This window comes from Lepisma saccharinum, chromosome 6 (genome assembly GCF_977018435.1).
Source record: "Lepisma saccharinum chromosome 6, izLepSacc3.1, whole genome shotgun sequence".
NCBI classification, from domain to species: domain Eukaryota; kingdom Metazoa; phylum Arthropoda; class Insecta; order Zygentoma; family Lepismatidae; genus Lepisma; species Lepisma saccharinum.
Window position 1 is genome coordinate 4,902,207 of NC_139234.1, and position 21,336 is coordinate 4,923,542.

At 38.3% G+C, this 21,336-nt stretch overlaps 1 long non-coding RNA gene and 1 other non-coding gene across 3 annotated transcripts in view; one reads left to right on the forward strand and one right to left on the reverse strand.

Annotated features, from left to right (window-relative positions):
* LOC145989200 (uncharacterized) overlaps positions 1 to 21,336 on the forward strand; it is a 383,184-nt gene that overhangs the window by 76,509 nt on the left and 285,339 nt on the right. The window lies entirely within an intron of this gene.
* Positions 15,604 to 15,675, reverse strand: TRNAC-GCA (transfer RNA cysteine (anticodon GCA)). The gene has a single exon. It is a non-coding gene; the product is annotated as a tRNA-Cys (tRNA).

The following is a 21,336-nucleotide window of genomic DNA, read 5'->3' on the forward strand; positions in this document are numbered from 1 at the left end:
TTCACAATTTGTAAACGTTGTTGCGGCGTCAGTCTTTCCATGATCATTTGCCAATGCTCACTGATATGAAATTACAAAACAACATGTCATCAAAACAAAACAAATGACAGCTATCCCTATCGAAAGTTCTATCACTCTTAAAAAAACACCCTTTAGTATCGACGAGAAATTAAATTCATCAAAAGAATAGTTTCATATTTTGACTGTTATAAATGTCGACAATACACTATTTCGGTTCTACAAGAGATTCGAACCTGCGACCTTCAGTCTCACTACCACTTTCCCACTTTACCGGTCGAATAAACTCAGCAATCTTGCAACTCGGAACTAGATTTCTGTGGTAACTTTTTCTCTCCCGTCTACTCCAATGTGACATACCTCATGTATTGTAAATGCGAAATGACACTGTTACATGTTGCAAATAATTTATCATGCCATCGTTAGTTCCAAATTTCACCACAGCCACTGAGCATTTGCTACATTCTGGACATGTAGTACCTTGAACATCACATCACGAACAAATCGGATGCAATATCTGTTTTTGAGCATTAAGCATAAACTTGATTGTATAGAAATTGCTGTACTACGAATCAGGCAAGTATCCAGAGGGGGGGCTTAGGGGGCTCGAGCCCCCCGAAAGTTTTAGGTTTACACTAGATAAAATTAGGTTTTTGGTTTCTTGTGGTGTGAAATAAAATAATGTGACAAAAATTTAAGGAGAGAAATAATTATCGAGGCAAGACTGAGAATGTTCCGTAACCCAGTTATTGATAATAGCACGTATCCAAGATGGGGCACAGGGGGCTCGACCCTCTCCCCAGGAAATTTTTCAGTTTAGTTAGATAAAATTAGGTTTTTGGCGTCTTGAATAATGTGAAAATAATGTAAGGAGAGAAATAATTATCGAGGCAAGATGAAGCATGTTTTATACCCCCTGTTATTGTTAATAGCACGTATCCAAGGTGGGGATAAGTTGGCTCGAGCCCCCTCCCCCCCCTCAGGAAATTTTTCAATTTGTACTAGATAAAATTAGATTTTTGGCGTCTTGAATAATGTGAAGACAATAAATTTATAAATCTGAGAGAAATAATTATCGAAACAAGACGGAGAGTCTTCTATAACCTTATTATTGTCAATAGCACGTATCCAAGGTGGGAATCAGGAGGCTCGAGCCCCCCTTCAGGACGTTTTTCTGTTTACACTAGATAAAATTAGGTTTTTGGCTTCTTGAATAATGTGATGATAATTTAAGGAGAGAAATAATTATCGAGGTAAGACGGAGAATGTTCTATAACCCTGTTGTTGATAATGTTGCACGTAAACTTTTCTTGCGCTTTCGGTGTTGTCGCAGCGCACTTGAGCACTATGTAGAAACTTGTCAGCATTTGGAAGCTGCACAGCAAAGGTAGCGCCACACGTAGGACGATTTGTTGTAATTTATAATCTCTGGAAGGCGGGAGAGGGTACGTTCTTGAATGAGAGAATGAGTCAACTACTGGCAATATTAACGAATCGTTTTACGTATCTGCGGAACGTTCTAGAATATAATGAGGATATAAATACGCGGATTCAATTTTTCGGTTGATCTGTACAAAGAATCGGTTAATGAGATTTTAGAGGTAAGTGACAATTCATACATTCGATTGGTGATCAGATCAGTCAGCGTCCTTTGGTTGCTTTATAAGATATAGTGATTCGAAAATGAAGACATTGACGACAGCAGAACTTCCGGGGCCTCAGTGTAGTGCTAGTTCGGTTCGAGGGCCGAAGAGATCAAGGTCTCTCTCTCTCTCTCTCTCTAAAGTGAATATTTCAGCAGCAACGGATATTGGAGTGGTTTATTATAACAGAAATAAGCTGCATAGATCAACTGAAAATCCAAGTTTTGAGTGATGATTTAGTTTATCCAAAACTAAATTTCGTATATGCAGTCCGAGAATATCATGGTATAGAAAAATACTTTTGTTGAAGCCTACTGGGTTCGAAAAACATTCAAACACTTAACTACCATAAAGAGACAGCCGAAAATTTTATGATTGTCGAGAAGAGAAAGCAAGATGTTGCATATGTAGACATTTTAGGTGGAAATTGCAGGCTCTACCAGGACCCAAATCAGGGCTCTACCAACTGAGCCATCCTTGACTTCAACCGATTATTCGTTAAAATATCTACATAGTACATGTCCTGTGTATATCAAATCGTAAGGTGTTGCCTGTATAGAACAAGCACAGACAATATAGGAGAGAGAAGAAAACTGAGGAGCATTCCCACCGGTTGAGGAGAATTTTTTTCTGTGGTCAACAAGAGCTACTACTTCGAGGTGACAATGACAGTGGCCTAATAAGGGAGATTCACACCGTGTCGCCTGAAGATTAGGTTTGTGAGGCCTTTTGTGTCGCTACGGTGTAAAACGTCGCTGTTGATTGGCCCATTCCAATCGACATGTATCGCGTGTCCCTTCGGTCTGAAACCTTCCTAAGTCTTGAAAATCCAAGTCACAAGGATGGAAAATTAGGGCCTTGTTAAGGTTAGGTGTGAAAGCAGGCAGACGACAGCATCCTAAAGAATCATATCTAAACCTGCAGGAAGAACGCATCTTACTTCAATCTCCAATACGGAATGATAAAAACTTCAGGTGAGTTGATTTTAAAAAATGTGTCCGAGATAAAGAGAGGCGTGCCCAGGATTTTCGGAAGGGAGAGGGGTTACGCATACTATTTTTGGTGGTCAGTCCTGATTTTGCCATTTTTTTCCTGTCTTTGACGTTCCTCATTTTTTAAAAAAAACGAATACTTGGTCAAATGGGGTTATGACCTCACCAACCCTCCCTTGGGCACGTCACTGGAGATAAATGAGTAAGCATTTCATCATACTGGTAGACGAAAGATTAGATGTGTTGGGAACGGAAGGGTTTTCACTGTGCATTAATTGTTTCGTGATCCACCTGTATTCGAGAAGACTTCCTTTGTTTCGAGCCGATATATGACAAGACAGCGGAAGCTGTGACAGGCATTTTTGAACACTTGTGAGTGCTAAGGCCTGAATCTGAACAATTTGGTGGGTTTCGGCTTTTATAAGAGCTGCAAACATGGGAGGACAAGACATGTTAGTGGTGTTCAGGCTCGAATCGCAGAGAAATATTCGAGAACTGTCTGCGTCCACTTCTCAGCCCACAATTTGAATCTCGCGTTGTCGAGTGGATTGTCCATCCCGTACATGTGTAACAGCTTCATAAAAACACTCAAAGACACCATAGACATTTTTATGCCTGATGAGAAGAAATGGACAAACACACATACTGAGATGGTTCCGGCACACAATGTTAATGCACGGAAACAGAGGAGTCGAGTGGTAAAAAATTTTCAGATTTCACGTTCTGATTAAAATGACAGCCTTACAGTGGCGACGATTTAAGGGATAGTTGCTCCCCATTTTTTATTTTCTTGCCTCAACATTATGGCCTCTTAATGTTAAGCCTTGTCTACCAAGAGAAAGTAAACTTTCCTTGCAACACCCTCCACACTGTAAGCCCATAGTGTAATATTGCTCATGAATGACGGATGGAGACCCAAGACAGGTGACTCTGGAAGGTTCTGCCATTGGCTGGGCTTCTGCGCTGGTCGAGCGAGAAGTTTAGCGTGGGAGATCCTTGCCGACTACGAGAGACTTCTGACGTACTGGACACTGGCTGGACAGGCTGAGTACATTGCATTACAGTCTATCGCCCTTTATAGGCCCTCATGGCCGGGTGTAATTTACCTAAAGTCCATTGATTTATTTTGAGTTCTTAAAAGTGCAAGAAAAGGAAATTGTTTTAGTTTAGATTTTTGGTGGATTGCTCCGGGTCATGTTGGCTGTGGGGGGTTTTGGGCTGGGTTGCGATTTGCTCTGACTCGTGTAGCCTTTACTTACTGACTGCTGACTATCAAATGGGACAAATTAAACTAGGTTAACTGGGAGATAATCCATAGACATTTCTGTTGAATTAATTGTATTTGGAAAGTATAAGTACTAATATGTTTTGTAATAAATATTGGGTTAACGAATATTAAGTTCCAATTGTATACTTTAAGTACCTAATATATGATCATCCACTGCGCCGATAAGACAATCCTCGTCTCACTTCTTTTGGTATTAAAGGGGAAACAAGAGACGTAGAGGATTATAAGAGCAGAGCATGGTTACATGCTGGTTCTGTCTCTGGTACTTGTGTACAATTGGCTATCAATATATCAATATTTGTAGGTTGGTTAGACTGTAAAATGGTGCGGTAATATGGCTACCTCTCGGAATTATTATACTGTAGATATTACGGGAACAGTGGATGGGAGGAATTTTGGTCCGCCTTTTCCCCCACTTTCTTCAACTCGTAGAGAACATTCTGCTTCGCAGTTGTTAAATGAATTTGTAGGACCCTTACCACACACCCCAGAAAATGCCCAAGGACGACAAAGGGAGGGGGAAGATGTAGAAACGTACGTAAAGGTACCTTGTAAACCCCGGTGGGTGAATAAACGCCCAAGTAAGCCTTTGGAAAGTTCGTCGTCGTCTGATGAAGACGAACGAGTATTATATAATAGGTCCGATTTGAGAAAGTTAAATATGGAAATGGCCAAAGAAAATTTGACTCAATTAATAGCTACTGTACCTATAGTTAAGGAAATTAATGCTGAAAGCCTGTATCGATTTCTGTATGTATTGCAGGGTATTAAAGACAAAAAAATGTTTCCTTCTCACGAGATTATGCTCGCAGTTTTACCAAAATTAAATACTGAAATGGGTAAATTATGGATGAAATGTATAATTGAAAATATCCCTTGGAATGATGTATTTCAAATGATCTTAAATAAGTATGCAACTTCTATTGGGAGGCAGTATTTATGTAATAAGTATGTACTGGGTAATCAAAGAGATAATGAAACTCCCTTAGAGTATTTAGAAAGTAGAGTTCGAGCTGCTAAGATTTTGCAGTTTGATATTGATGAATGTACTTTTGTAAGTTATCTTGTTGATAGACTTAAACCTCAGTATTCCCAAAAATTGTATCTAAAGGGGATACCTAATACTTTAAATGAATTGCAGAACGAGTTGAAAGTTTTAGAAAAACTTTCTTATTTGTCCAAGGATTTTTGGGGATTACATAATATCGAACGACAATTCAAGGCTAAAGGTCCTGCATTCAAAGAATATACGCCCAAATATTGTCGTAAATGTTCAGCAAGGGATCATTTTGAGCGATGGTGTCCGATGCAGGTGAGAGGTGCTCAATTTGCTTTGCAAGGATCGCGTAGTGACATAGGACCCAGACAAGGTGGTGAAACTAATGTGACTGCTGTGTTTGTTGACTGTAAAATCAATAATCTGAATTTACTGGCATGTTTAGATTCTGCGTCAACATATAGTTTAATTAGTGAAAGTCTCTTAGAACGAATAAAGACTAGGGGAACTGTTCGAGAATGGGATCTTGATATGCAAGTGATAGTTGGTAACAACAACCTTATGAATATTAATAAAGGAGTTATGTTAAATGTTGGTCTTGGAAATTTATCGTGGACCACAACTTTTCATGTTTGCAAAAACATACCTCTAGACTTAGTGCTTGGTGTGAGATTTCAGAAACAGTGCCACATGGTGATTAACTATTTAGAACAAATTGTTGGTTTTTCCGGAAGTGATGAGAAAATCCCTATTAAATGGACATCTGAAAGCTTATGCAAAAATTTTCGTGTTTTACAGAATATAGGTCAAAGACAAAGACAAGATCGTCCTTCATTTCCTGTACGTTCTCCTGCCCAGGGTTCAGCCAGCACAGGCCGAGGTGTCGGAGCTCGGTCTTATCAGCGCACGAGAACTGACCAAGGTCAACATGTAGCTTTCCAGCAGGCAGCAGGTGCGAACCAGGAAAACTTCGTCAGAAATGTAAACAATGGTGAGAACTCCTTTCGGAGCCAGTCCAGGACTTCGTGGAGGCCACGAGAGAGAAGGCGTGGACTCGAATCCAGAGCTTCTGATGTTTCTGGTGCATCTTTTGGACAGTTTGCATTAGAGGATACTGAACAACAGTTATGTAAGTTGAAAAGTGAATTTTCTGATGTTATTACTTCTAAGCTAGGACGTTTAAAGAACTTTTCGTATAAAATTAAATTATATGATAATGTTCCTGTACATCGGAGTCCATATTTTGTTCCACCATCTAAACAACAGGAACTAGATGGAGTGATTACTGAATTATTAGAACAAAACATTATTGAAGCATCTTCGTCACCGTACGCAGCACCTTGCTTTGTAATTCCTTCTTCAGGGGGGACTAAAAGACTTATTTGTGATTATTCTGCAGTGAATAAGAAAATAATCTATGATGCGCACCCAGTGGCTAATATGGAAGAAACTATGGCTCAATTGAGTCAGAGGAAGGTATTTTCCGTTATTGATTTGAAAAGAGCGTTCAACCAAGTAAACTTGGATGAATCTAGTAGAGATGTAACAGCCTTTGTAACTCCTAATAATCAGTATAGATATAAGGTCATTCCATTTGGCATTAGTATTGGGCCAAGTTGCATGTCACGAGTTATGAACCAAGTTTTTCATGATTATAAGGGAAGGTTTTTACATTTATTTTGTGATGACATAATTGTTCATAGTGCTAATGAGAAAGAACATCTGGAACATTTACGTTTAGTACTGCAGAGATTACGTGAATATGGATTTTAATGTAGCAGATGGTAATTTGCAAGATAAATGGAAAAATGCTATCAGAAATATGCAAAGGGAATGGGAAAAGAGAAAACAATTGTATAAGAAGCGATATGCACCCATAACGTTTCAAGTCAATGACAAAGTATTAGTTAGGACTAAGATTAAATCTTCCTTAGAGGACAAGATAACTAAAAGTCTTTCTAATATGTACGAGGGTCCATATTTTATAAGTAAATTTCTAACAGAGAATTCAGTTCTGGTTAAGAAAGTTGATGATGACAATGTATGTTCCAAAGTACATGTACATAAATTGAAAAGATATTTGGAGCCCAGGAGAGGCAATAATAGGTAATTTTAGACATGGATCGGCAAGATCTCTGACTATGTAAGGTTAATTAAGGATTCTCCCATTATATAAATGTAAATTATTGTAGATTTGGTGTAGGTTGCCTGTATTATTGTAAGAATGAATGGTTTATGTTTGTAAACTTGTACTGGTACCAGTTTGTTTTCTTTTTCTTTTTGAATATTTACAGGCGATGGAGTTGGAGGAATGACATGCGCAAACCCCTATAACTATTACGAAACCTCGCTCTAAAGCTTGAAACTTGGTTATGTAAGAAGAGTATGTTTGTAATGTGAATTCTAAAAAGATATGTGTAACTAGTAGTACACTATGTGCTAGAAAATTGTAATTTTTGGGGGAGAGGTTGTTTTGTAAGCCCATAGTGTAATATTGCTCATGAATGACGGATGGAGACCCAAGACAGGTGACTCTGGAAGGTTCTGCCATTGGCTGGGCTTCTGCGCTGGTCGAGCGAGAAGTTTAGCGTGGGAGATCCTTGCCGACTACGAGAGACTTCTGACGTACTGGACACTGGCTGGACAGGCTGAGTACATTGCATTACAGTCTATCGCCCTTTATAGGCCCTCATGGCCGGGTGTAATTTACCTAAAGTCCATTGATTTATTTTGAGTTCTTAAAAGTGCAAGAAAAGGAAATTGTTTTAGTTTAGATTTTTGGTGGATTGCTCCGGGTCATGTTGGCTGTGGGGGGTTTTGGGCTGGGTTGCGATTTGCTCTGACTCGTGTAGCCTTTACTTACTGACTGCTGACTATCAAATGGGACAAATTAAACTAGGTTAACTGGGAGATAATCCATAGACATTTCTGTTGAATTAATTGTATTTGGAAAGTATAAGTACTAATATGTTTTGTAATAAATATTGGGTTAACGAATATTAAGTTCCAATTGTATACTTTAAGTACCTAATATATGATCATCCACTGCGCCGATAAGACAATCCTCGTCTCACTTCTTTTGGTATTAAAGGGGAAACAAGAGACGTAGAGGATTAAAACACCCCCCCCCCCTTCGTTTTGTTGGAACCCAATTGCCACCACTGGTCTTGAACATATAATTGTGAGGTTCTTACTATACCCCTTAAAAAATGGGGTTGAGCCCCCCCACCGAAAGGAATTCCTGGATACGTGCCTGCTGCAAATAATGAAATTTTTTAGGTATATTTTCCCGAAAATTGGCAGTAATACCAACCGTAGCTACGCCTCTCTCCTCTAGTGTATTTATTTTTCACAAAGTCACCATGCAGAGTAGTTCCACAGAAAATTTGAAAAAGAGAGGATATATAATATATGAACAACTCATGTCAGTACAAAACGTAGGTGAATCAAACTGAATACCAATATGACCATCAGTAAAGTGCGTAAAAGGACAGCGGATTCTGGCCATGGACATAACTGCACCTAGTTGCTCTTTAATTGAAAAGTGCAAGGACTGATTACGAAACGACATTATAAATGGGGCAAGGTAGTATAAGACGCTAGCACAAGGCGAGAACTAGGTCTGCGTCCGAGTTTATTTTCAAAAGAAAGTTTTCTACTTGGTTTCATCGCGACTGGGTAAATTCTCTTATCAGACATTCAAACACGAACTCACCAGATAAGATCTAGTTTCACAAACAAAGCATTATTGCTACGTGGTCGAGGTATGTGGGAAAAGTGATGGTGTCTCGTTTCAAAGTTCAATTGGGGCCATATTGTTGACGTTGTGTGCGCTTTATAAGTAAGGTTTTCCCTTTAAGCAGAAAGGTAGGTGAAAGGATTAAATGACAGAGCGCTTGTTCCACCTTCTCCTCCTTCTCCCTTCTACTAATAACAAGGCAGCAGCTTTCAAATTGTAATGTTATCGCGATGTGACCTCAATATGTCCAGATCCCATCGTTGCCAAGTTGGTAACTTTGACACTTCTTCTGGTAACTTTTCAGATCACGTTCGAGAACACTGAGTAAGTAGTCAAGAAAATATTTCTCAACCGTCTTCATGAAGCGTATGGAATTGGGATTTCGTTTGTTTTCGACCAAAGTTTAGATGCGTGATGTAAAGGAATTTTGAGCCTGCAGAAAGTTTACAATATTTAAATTTTTGGCAATATTGGCAAATATTCCTTCTATTTTCCATTTTCTCTCAATTAATTTTTTTGGACAATTGTCATTTTTGAATAACAAAAGAAACAATTAAAATTAGGTATGCACCGTGGCAAGCACAAGTTGACAAGTAATACATTTTCAAGCCATAGGCGTTGTTGAACGTAATAGTCAGTTTTCCTTCAGTTGGAATCAGAAATAATTTTCTTTATTTTGCATTTTGTTGGCCATTTTTGGCTCATTCGAAGCTTTCAGTATTTTTTCCACTTCTTAATTGCATTTAATAGTTTTTTATGTTTCTCAACTGCAGGGTCGTGTCCAGGGAAAAAGAATCTGGAGGTCTATGAAGTGTCATAATTTTCATTAATAAATGTGAACAACACATAGGCTATGGGAATAAACTAAGGATGCAAGAGAAAATATAATGAAAATAGTCATGGCAAGCCGAATTTAGAATATCGTATAAGGCTGCCATGGGGTCATAGGCGCCGACTCCATGGGGCTTGGGGGGGGCTCGAGCCCCCCATGTTATCGATGTGGGGACAGAGCCCCCAAAATAATTTTGCTTAAGAGAATCTAACGTATTATTTTGCTTCTCTTGTAAAGTTTACTCTGAATTGTACCACATGAACTTAACTTTAAATACACATTTGAAATGTTCTAGACCATCAACTTTAAGGGGGCTGAGACCACCAAACCATCAACTTTAAGTGGGGGGGGGGGGGGGGCGCTATGACCAGAGACAGCAAAACACATGACTTATTACTATATACGAAGTATATAATTATGAGTATTGTTAACATTTTTACTAAAAAGATTTTCAAAATAAGATGTGCATGAACAAGGAGAGTGGATGGGACGTTCGGGCTACAAATGGCTCTCACATGGCATTCAGAACGAGATCATTAGCAGATATTAAAAGTCGGGAATATTTTGCTATTCTGGTTGACGAAACTTGTGACATATCCAATTGACATTTTGCATTCGAACTGTAAATGAAAATTTTAATATTTTTGAGGAATTCATGGGCTTTTACGAGATTCCGAACACTGAGGCCAAAACTCAAAAAAGGGAGGGAGTGAGTCATTCATTAATTTATTTCAGTGATCAGAGGCCCGCCAATAATTTTGACAAGTCGGCGCTCCTGCATGGGGTCATAACAATGTACCCACGTCTCTCCCTGTTATTAGGTTAGACACACTTTTCCCTGACTTTTCACTAATTCCAAGCTTAATTTAAATGTCGACATGGCCTTGCTTTTGAAATAGCATGAGGAACTTTGGCACCCATCGCGCGGACACCTTTCTCATCCTCAAGTCTTCGGTCAACGTCAGACGAATTGTCTGCTATTACAGAGAGTTAGAATCTTCTGTCTGACATCAATAGTTAATGTAATTTTTTCAAGCTTTCTGGAGTTCGGACAGTTCTGGGTGATGATTGATCTTGAATGGATTTTCTTCCCCTCTTGAACTTGTTAACTCAATTGCACATGGTGGCAAGGTAAGGTGAAGAGTCCTTGTACACGTTGACCAAATGGGCATTCGTGGTAGCCCTTCCAGCATTGAGAACTCTATCACTGCTCGATTTTTCAATTGCTCTTTTCAGCCATGATTTTCTCACGTGGCTCACTTTCCAAAGGCAAGGCACTCACGTGGAATGAGATAGCAGAGTACAAAAATAGAGTAGGTGTAAAAGTGTTAACATTATTATCACAACATGACATACATGTCTACGAAACGAAGCAAGAATCCATGCAGTGAAAGCATACGGACTCTCCCCTGCCCAGGATGGCAAAAGTTCAAAAATCAACACTGAAGCTGTTGTCGACTGTTATTTGGGATTGCAAAGGCCCACTGCTTACCAAGTTCCATCACAAAAATACCATGATTAATGGTTCATCGTACACAGAAACTTTGACCGAACTTCATGAAGCCATTCACCAGAAAAGGGGAACAAATTAATATGTTACACGATAATGCACCACCACACACGTCTCACATTGCCAGGGCTGCTGCAGACGAACAGAAGTCCATAATAATGAGCCTTCCCCGTTATTCACCAGACCTGGCCCACTGCGATTGTTATGTTTCAACATTTGAAATTCGAGTTAAGCGAATAGCGATTTAACTACGACAAGAAGGTCATGTGTGCTGCGAACTCCTTTCTTTGAGTCTCGGGGGCGAATCCTACAACACTGGCTGGCATTATGAGCTTGTTAATTGTCATCCAAGTGAAAAGTGTGTGTTAAAAGAGGAGGGGAATACGTTGAGAAATAAGCTTTTTGACCACATGCTATTTTGTGTGTTTGTCTAAATTCGGCTTCCACACCCCTCGTACGACACAGCATTTTCTTAGCTGGTTTGCAGATTTCTAATCATCAAATAGAAATAAATTTAGATTACAAAGTTATTTGGAATAATAATGATAATAGTTTATTATTATTAGTTTATAATTATAATCGTAATTTGATTGTTATTATAATTATTATTTTCTGCTTTTCAAAAGTAAGTGTCTAGTAACTGTAATAATAACAGTCAGTTACTTTCCACACGTATTGTCTGCGTGACTTACGGAGCTTGGAATAAATGAATGACAAAATAGCTCAACGGAGACAAAAATCCTTGCACTCAACTTAAAAAAAATCGACCTTCGAACATTTTTGCATAATGCCCTTCGATGCGCTTTTGTTTCGCTTGTCCTTTCGACCCGAGCGCCTCGTGCGACACTGTTGACATTAATTTCCAAGTTCCAAGGCTGCCGGTGACGTCACGCGTCCGTGCTACACGGCAACTGATCTTAAAAATTTGAAAGCTCATTGCATTAAAAGCCTGCTCGGAAAAGTGCATCGGGTTGCATTCCAAATGGAAGCGAGGCGGGAACATCTTCCAATGTTTGGAATAGTGTTTCAGTGGCGTCGATTTTTATTTAATATTTGATTATTTGACGGGAGAATTATAAAAGCTCTGACTATCGTTGAGTTTGATGAAAGGGCTCAAGAATCAACATGATATTTTCTCTATCTTATGCCCCTCCTCTTTTCATAATGATAAGAATATATTTGCAGATATGAAATTGCTATATAAGATCATAAATGGAAACTTAAGATGCAGCATCCCACTCCACGAACTCTCACTCAGAGTGCCCAGACATAAAAAACGAAGCAAGGAAACTTTCCACACTACAACTCCCAGGCTCTCACTCATACAACGTTCACTATTCCATAGGCTACCGAATCAGTTCAATATAATCTCAAACGAAATAGATATATTCACTTCATATTCATTTTTTATCAGCAACATAGAAAAAAATGTACATAAGTAAAGCTTTTGTGAAACTGATCTTTTTACCTTGGTACTGTTTTGGCTTGTTTTATTTTTGTTTATTTTATGTTATCCGTTCTTTTGTTTTTAATCTTAGTCTATTGTTTTACTGTTGTTACTTTCTGGGTTAAAATGGCTTCTGCTGTACCGGAAATTTCAATAAATAAAAAAGAACTGAATACATTATGAACAAGTCAAGTAAAAAGTACAAAAATTACACGGGTACAATATGTAATGTGTAGAATGATACGAGAGAGTAACATATTTACATGTAAAGTTATGTTTTTAATAAGATCTCCTAATATACTACTTCTAGTAATAATCGTTACTTCATGCTGAGCACATGAATTGTTTATTGCCATGTCTTGGTCCGTTTCCTTTTTCTGAGGAACATATGTTCGTGAGCGTCGCCAGAAATTTTTGTAGGGGAGGAGGGGATCATTTTCCATTTATATTTAACAGTAAAATAATAATTATTATTATACAATAATAACTAATCTATAAACTAACAGTTTTATTCCAACTTATCATTAATTTATTATTATATTATTGGGGAGAATTTTGCTGTTCGATCCACCAGATGACTGAATATCCAGTACAATTGTTTTTTATTGCATTTTTACATTTCATACTATACCGAAATGAACACACATTCTATTCTGTTATTAACTTTTACACACTTCATTCAAGAAAAAGCTTTAAAAGTTAGGGGGCAATTTTACTCATAAAATTTATTCTGCACGACCTCTTACAAAAAACTTTAATTTTTAAAACGTACGGAACATAGCCTGGTTCCTGTATTTTGCACTCAATTTTTTCGACCTAACGTATTTTTTACGTTAGTTATTATGTTCGAATACTAACTAACTGAACGTTACTCATGTTATCAACAATATAAATAACAAGCTTGTCTGCTTTTCGTGAGTCGAAATGAACCATGGCATTCTAGGTGGTGACCCCCCCTCCCCCTCTCCCCATGGTCCATGTATATGCTGATTACTAGGGAACGGAACTTTATGTGCTAAAAAACTCAGAAATATTTATGTTTTTATGTGTCATAAATGTTGAAAATATGTGACAAAAATGAAAAAATAATAATTTGGTAACAAAAACAAAGTATTACATGCATTTTAAACACCTGAAATCAGTTTCTAAATGCTTACCTCTTAGCGAGATATTTCTTGGAAGAGTTGCAGTGGATCCCCATAGTTTATCCCAATTTCTACATTGTAAATCTGTGACGATTATCTCTAAAAAAGCATCTTATATTGCGAGAAATATCGCTCCACGTCACAAGAAACAGTTCTTGCATATTTGGAGCACGAAATGTCACTAACGCTGAAGTTTTCCAAAGCTTCCTCTTCCTCTACTTCACCTTCCAAAACACGTGCAATTTGGCACAAAGTTTGAAAACATTGATTTTTCCCCAAAAATTCTGTACATTTAGACATTAGCACTTGTGCGTTAGATCCAGTGGGGGTAATATTTTCCCCCGATAGGATCGTAGGCGAAGCACCAGAAGTCTGCCAGCGAGCGTGTTCAAAGAAAAAACAAACCTAGCACTCTCGATATGAAAGAGGTGCGGAGAATAAACATTTTTCCTTCGAGGATTTCGAGGTAGCTGAAGTCAATGAGCGATTTTATGTATTTAAAATGAAAATTTGCAAAATATGTATTTACATATGGAAAACTGGAAAATATGTGTTTTTATGTAAAATAAAATTTGCTGTGTTGACATATAAGGCTATGATCAGAATTTTTGCAAAAACGAGGGTCTCTTATCTTATCGCAGAAAAAAACATTTATTTACCTAAACTTCCGTTCCCTAGTGATTGCAAATAGAGCTGCAGCTCTAATGCCTAACGTTCGCTTTCTTTTCTCCTTCTCTTCAGATATGACCAGGCTTGCACAAAGATTGAACGAATCAATAGACGATTCAGTAACATTATGTAGCTACAGTGGCGCCAACTTATATGGGCCCGTGGGGTCCGAGCGCATCCAATAATTTGTTGTGTTGTTGTTATTGTTAATGTTTGTTATCGTGATTCGTGATGGAGTGGTTATTGAAATAAGTAATAATAACATCCTTTCTTTTAAAAAAATAGAAAAGGTAAGGATGTGTTGCTGCTGTGCATTGATACAATGATACGTTGAAGGGACGGTAGATGAGATGTTTGGAAAACTTATAACTCAAGTGTTTGAGCTCACCGATGAGGGAGGCTAGGAGGCTCGCGTCTCATGGGGTTTATACGAAAATGTAATAAATAGAAGTGAGAAAATATATGGAAAAATTAATAAAATTGGGTGCAATAAAATTAAAACATTTTGTTTTTATCTGGCTTTTAAATTCTAGTTAAACTTTATAATTTGAATGAATACGTGAAAACGGGCGTAACATACAGGCTGGAGGGCCCAAAGCCTAAGGGTGCCCGAAATAAGTAAAAACAAATTGTCGTATTTCTCATGTGAAACATTTACTAAAAATTCACGATACCTTGCTTGGATGTTTACCCATTTATTCTTTTATTGAATAAAAAACTCTTTGTCTTGTCTTTTCATCTTTCTCTTGACCATGCACTCTAGATTTTAATATGTTAACAATAAAGCACTATCAATTGCCTCGAAGCAAGTGTGACATATTAAATGCTTGCGTTGTTTTCAACTCAACGAGGGCATGGATAATATTAGCAGTTCTTCCTTCCTTCTTGCAGATTTCAGCTCCGGGAAATCAGAGAAAGACATTTTTAAAGTGAGTAAAATTATTAAATATAATTTTCGTCAGTAATGTATTATTGTTATTAAAATATGATAATTTGCTGACGTATGTCTGAAAATTTTGTATCGATTCACATTGAGATTTCAAATTGATAGAACTGGTGGGGGTCTCGCATTCTAATCTCGCCCAGGGCCTCGCGATATGTTGCTACGCCACTGGTTCATATATTGTCAAAAGATCTATCTCAAGCAACCGACTCGAAGCATTTTCATTCCATTTCTTGGAATTCAATTCATCGACGGATTAGTAATGAATTTTCGCTTACCGTGCATAAAGTGGACTTAAAACACCAAATCAATCAATCAGCACTAGTGATCCATGAAATCATTCCAACATTCAGATAGCAAAATCACATTAAAAAAAATTGAGGGGGCACTCGGGTTTGAACCGGGGACCTCTCGATCTGCAGTCGAATGCTCTACCACTGAGCTATACCCCCACGCCTCTCTTTAACTCCCACTTGCTGAAACGGACTCCTACATAGAGGTGGGGAAATATCGGACGTTTCCCGTCAGTGGTGCCAAGTAAGAATAGATGGAACTAGCTAAAAAGAAGCTGAAATCCATTTTTTGAGGAGTTAGAACTACTTTGGAGTCCGTATCACTGAGGATGTTAAATTTAGTAGCCACGGATATTGGATTCCAATATTTACGCGAGCGACAAAGTTTTGTTACAACCTACTCATGTAAACTTTCATGTAGCAGCTGCACAAACAATTTGTTGAAGGGTGTTGCAAAAATTCCCGTAGCTCAATATATTTTCCGAAACAAGTTTGATGCTAGAAACGGTGTTAATAATGGAAGAGAGCAAATTTCAGAAATGCGTTTACCTACGGGTCCGGTGCAGAACACATCCAGCTTCCACGAAACGCTAAAACTACCGTGCGTCCATTTCGATCTGCAGCCGAGAGATCGGGAGAAGCGTGGCGGGCGGCGCTGGCGGAGATGCCGACATTTGCGGCCTGAAATGCCCGCTTATTTTTATGGACATATGCAGACATTTATATAAATATTGCAAAACGAGCACTAACCTGTGTTATAAGAGTATGGTTTTAATTTTAGTAGCTTAGTGACTGTATGTGCTGATGATTTTGACACTCCCATCTCCTGTGAAACACGGCGTAGAGGTTTGTTTGGATAACTTTCTAACGCTGCCCCAATTTCATCGAGTTCATTGAGGAAGCTCACGAAAACCATTGACTTTTAATGGTTTCGTCGGCAGCGTAATCTTGATACAGTGTTGCACATTCGAAACCTCCAAACGATCCCCATCGACACAAAACTCTTTCAAGGATATAAACTTAAGCAGGACGTTGCTGGTCAAAACTATGATTAAAATGTTTTATTATCTGTGACTCTTATCGTCACTTCTAAAGCGTATTTTTTGTGTATATAATTGCAGAACTTGGATGAATTACAGATGATGAATTATAACCCAGGTTAGTGCTCGTTTTGCAATATTTATATAAATGTCTGGATATGTCCGTAAAAATAAGCGAGCATTACAGGCCGCAAATGTCGGCATCTCCGCCAGCGCCGCCCGCCACGCTTCTCCCGATCTCTCGGCTGCAGATCGAAATGGACGCACGGTATTTGTTAACAGCTCTAAACCTGGCCCTCCTAACCTAACCACATGTGCATTATTAGACCTAAGCTGAATTGTTAGGTTAGGAATTGTTAAGTTAGGAATTGTTAGGTTAGGAAAGCCAGATTTAGAGCTGTTAGCAATTAGTTTTAGCGTTTCGTGGAAGCTTGTTGTGCACCGCACAAAACCCGTTTACCTACCTACATCATCAATGCTTCATTTTAATAAAATTGGAAGAAGTTGTCAAAATAAATGTTACTTATACCAACAGTTGGATTTTCCTTCTCTTTTGGAAGCAGAGGGACAATGTCTGACATAGTTCCAAAATATGCAAGTTGGTATAATTGTTTCTACATCGATGTGTTAAGAAAACCAGCTCTCATTCCTTACCAGAGTGATCTGACGTCTACACAAAGTCGTAGAGAATGTGCGGATGTGCTTCGCTTTTATGTTTGATTCCTCGCCTAACAATATTTCTGAGCTTTGGACTCTTATCTTCAATCAATAACATTCTCTTTCTTCTTCAGAATTTACACACAAATATTTTCAAGCTTTCTTGGCATCAATACAGCGATATCACGTTACGTAGGCAAAAGACCAGTCAATATCTTTGCAATGTTACGCACCGGCAAGAAGGGTAGTCAACCTCCTGTTTCTATTGGCGTTGCCAGCAATATTTGTAGGCAGTTGTCAGACCGTAACATGTAATTGAATTGTACAATGATAATAGTAAAATTAATTATTATAAACTAATGGTTTTATTGTCAAGTTATTATTATTGTTATTATACGAATGAAAATCCGACACAGTCGTTTTGCTTACATTTAGTACACTGAAATGCATAGTAATTTTTTTTGGTTATTAACTTTTCCCGCTTAACCCGCCAATGGCCCAACGTAAAACCATACTGCTTGAACTAGAAATTTTGGTCCAGGGTCCGAAAGCCATGCGAGAATGTTCGAGCGGGTAGATGAAGACATTAAGATGCAAATGTAATTATTTTCGCCCGTCCGTGGTGACAATGGGGACAACGCGACGTGTTAGGGATTCGCAATATGTTTGGAATAAAAACAAATGAAAGCCGGGAGCCAACTGTGACAAGCGGCGGAAGGGGCCAGCCTTCATCTCGCAACCTTGCTCCGCTGATAAATTCTTTCTTTTTTTGCACGATGGTGAGCCCACTATACGTATATATAGCGCCAACAGCCTTGACATAAATCAAACTCTTTAGCTTCAAATTAGGTTGTAACCTTGTGTTTGAAACGTGGAACAATCTGCTTAGGTAAACACGTCGGTGTGTTGTTAAAGCTTGTGTTGGGAAACTGGAAGGAGATTGTTATCTGGTTATACATAATTCTTTGCTTCGTTTTGGTCTACTTTTTAGGTAGGAAGTTCCAGAAGAACAACTGTGAACTTTATCTTTCGTGCGTAGGATATTGTATGAAGTTAACACTTGGATTGGACAGCTCTTTCACGATCTCTGCTTTTCAAGCAAGGTGACCTAATTGAACCCTTCATTGAGATCCACTCACGGGCTATAGATCGTCATCTCTAATTAGACCTCTTCATGGGGGTGTATTCGATTAAACGCATCGTACTGATTACTTAATGCTAATATCCAGTAACGACTTTAAACTAAATTGGATTAGTCTTACATCGAATTAGAAACATAGCTATTGTGCAGTACTGTGCATAATATTGTTAAAGAGAAAATTCATTCATAAGGTTAGACGCGAATGGCTGGTGAGTTTCAATAAGAACGTTTTGAAAGAACAGAGTTTCGAACGATCCACTAGGTGGCTCTAGTCAACGTTCTCATACGCACTTTGATAAAGCGAGTCTTAAATTGCTGCTGCCACTCATAGACTGGGACAATTTTAGAAAATTCTGACTGTAGGAAGCATTTTTGAGGAAAAGCGGGCAAACAACATTTTCTGAATGTATTTGATGTGCTGATTACGAATATTTTGTTTGCCACTCTCGATTTTGGTGTTATATGCTTCAAATCGCTAAAAAACAAAATGGCGGCAATACGAAATGAGTTCCTATTAACTTTTGAAGAAGCAGAAAGAAAATAGTGATCTTGGTGTCAAACATTATGTTTTTGGGTATCCTGAATCCAAATATTATGTTTCTAATCTGAAATTTTAAGCTATGTGCTCCAAATCGCTAAAAAAACAAAATGGCGACAATACGAAATGAGTTCCTAATAATTTTTGAGGAAGCAGAAAGAAAATAGTGATCTTGGTGTCAAATATTATGTTTTTCGGTATGCTGAATCCAAATATTATGTTTTATAATCTGAAATTTTAAGCTGTTTGTTCCAAATCGCTAAAAAACAAAATGGCGGCTACGTGCATCCATGAAATGTTTTGTATCCATACTTTTGAACTAGGAATAAAACAGTGTAATAGTAGGTTTTTAATACAGAAAAAAGTATAAAACATTGCTAAAGTAAAGATGCAAAATAATAATATTATTCAAAGCATAAGACCATATTGAAATATTAACAGTACCAGTGTATGATAAATCCGCACGTTATCCTTATTCAACCTTATTTTGCCTACAAAAATAGTATAACATTTTTCTAGTCACGTATATTCGTGCACTCCTTAGTGCCAATATCTGCACATTTGCAAGCTGCAGTACATACAAGCTGGCCTTTCCTGGAGGAACATATAGCGGATATAAAACCACCCAAACATCCACAGGTGACAAGGTCGTAGAAAGGTTGTGGAATTGGTGGCAGCGATTGAAGTTTTGGAACGAGCTGTCCATCATCCATTTTCCATCCCAAGATAATAAGTAGGTGGTGGTAACACAGGTTTTGGTATGACCGACTGCCTCCACACCATGGCTTGATAGTGGGCCCGTTGTACATGTAACCGTAGAGCATCGGTATTGGGGGGCAGTGCTTGTGGTGATTTTCCTTTGCTGAACAGCTTTACTCTGGCTTCATCACAGCTGCCTGCATCCGGTACACCATACAACATGCATATGAACTTCTCTGCCTTGTGTGCTGTTTCTTGTTTCAATTCGTCATCACCAAGATTTAGTAGATCATTATTATTAGTGTTAAATATTTTCCATGCTGTCTTCTTACTGATCCCAGCAATGTAGGATACTGTGTCGCATCCTGTTATGGCGTGGAATGGGATGAGAGTTTCGAAGACAGGATCCGTAAATGAAAGCTTCTGCCTGACTTCATGTACTGGAATGTATTTTTTTTTTATATATATATATATTCCTGCTCGCAACCACAATTTCGTACATCTAATCTTGTGAAATAACACTACCAATTGCACTAAGACATCTGCATCACGAGCTGAGACAACAATGATATCAGCACCAGAATGAAGACAGTGAAGTACAATGTGCGTGTCCGCCTCTTCGTGGTTTGCCTGCAATCCTTCAATAGACAAATCACGATTGTTTGTTCGTACGTCATCCTCCTTGTGAAATCCACCGGAAACCACAAATATTTTGTCTTCAGGAGCATTGTTCATCAAATGATTAGAGAGAAAACAGGCCAAATCTTTTTTATTCTCTGAGTTAGCAACAAAGTCACTGAATTTGTTGGGGATTGGCACGTATACATTTTCTATCACTCTCCTTACTAAATGAGCATGTTTCAAGCGCCTATCCCTTGTTCCAGCCTTGATTGAAGTTGCGTTATACCGATCAAAGGTGACATCAATCCTCTTAAAGCTTCTTCCTATAGAAAGAACAAGGTTAAGGAATACATCTGCCAGTAGACCAAAGTTTAAAAACTCCTGCAGGCTTTCCAAGTGCAACAACTAATGCTTGACCATCTATTATAAGGCATGACGCAGACGGAATTGATATATCAGGTGGACAAATTACATCCTTGGTCATTACATCAGCTAGAATGGCTTTGTTTCCTGTTCTCAGACTTCCGTTTGTGTTGGCAAGGGAGATTGGAATTCGCATTATTTAATGACACAAAATGCGATTCAGATCCAGATTACGACCTGCCTCATAGGCAGTTACGAGGCGCTGGAGAATATTCCTGTCAGTTTTCAAAATGGTTTCCTTGCCACTTACTACCAATTTAACTTCATAGAGGGACTCAAAGGTTTGCATTTGACTTATGTAGAGGATCACGTAACTTGACTTGTGTGTGACTTTTAGCAGGGACCATCATCCTTTCCTTCACGAAGGTGTCTAGCTTTACCTGGCCCAGTGTTTCAGCTTTGAGGAGAGTATCTTGAATATCTGAAGTAGCTAAATCCTTTGTTTGTGGCAATGTTCTGGAGGATCTGATAAGAAACATCTTAAGATGATTGCTCACAGGTGCAGGTCTTTTCAAATTTATAAGTGGATCCATGGTTCTATGTTTCTATCATTTTGAAATAAAGTAAAAAAAGAAAAAGTAGATTATAGGTTTAGTCATTTTTGTGGTTCTTTTGTTTAAAAAAGAGGAAAAAACTGCAACAATTTAAAAAAATGTCAGATTAGAAAACATAATATTTGGATTCAGCATACCCAAAAACAT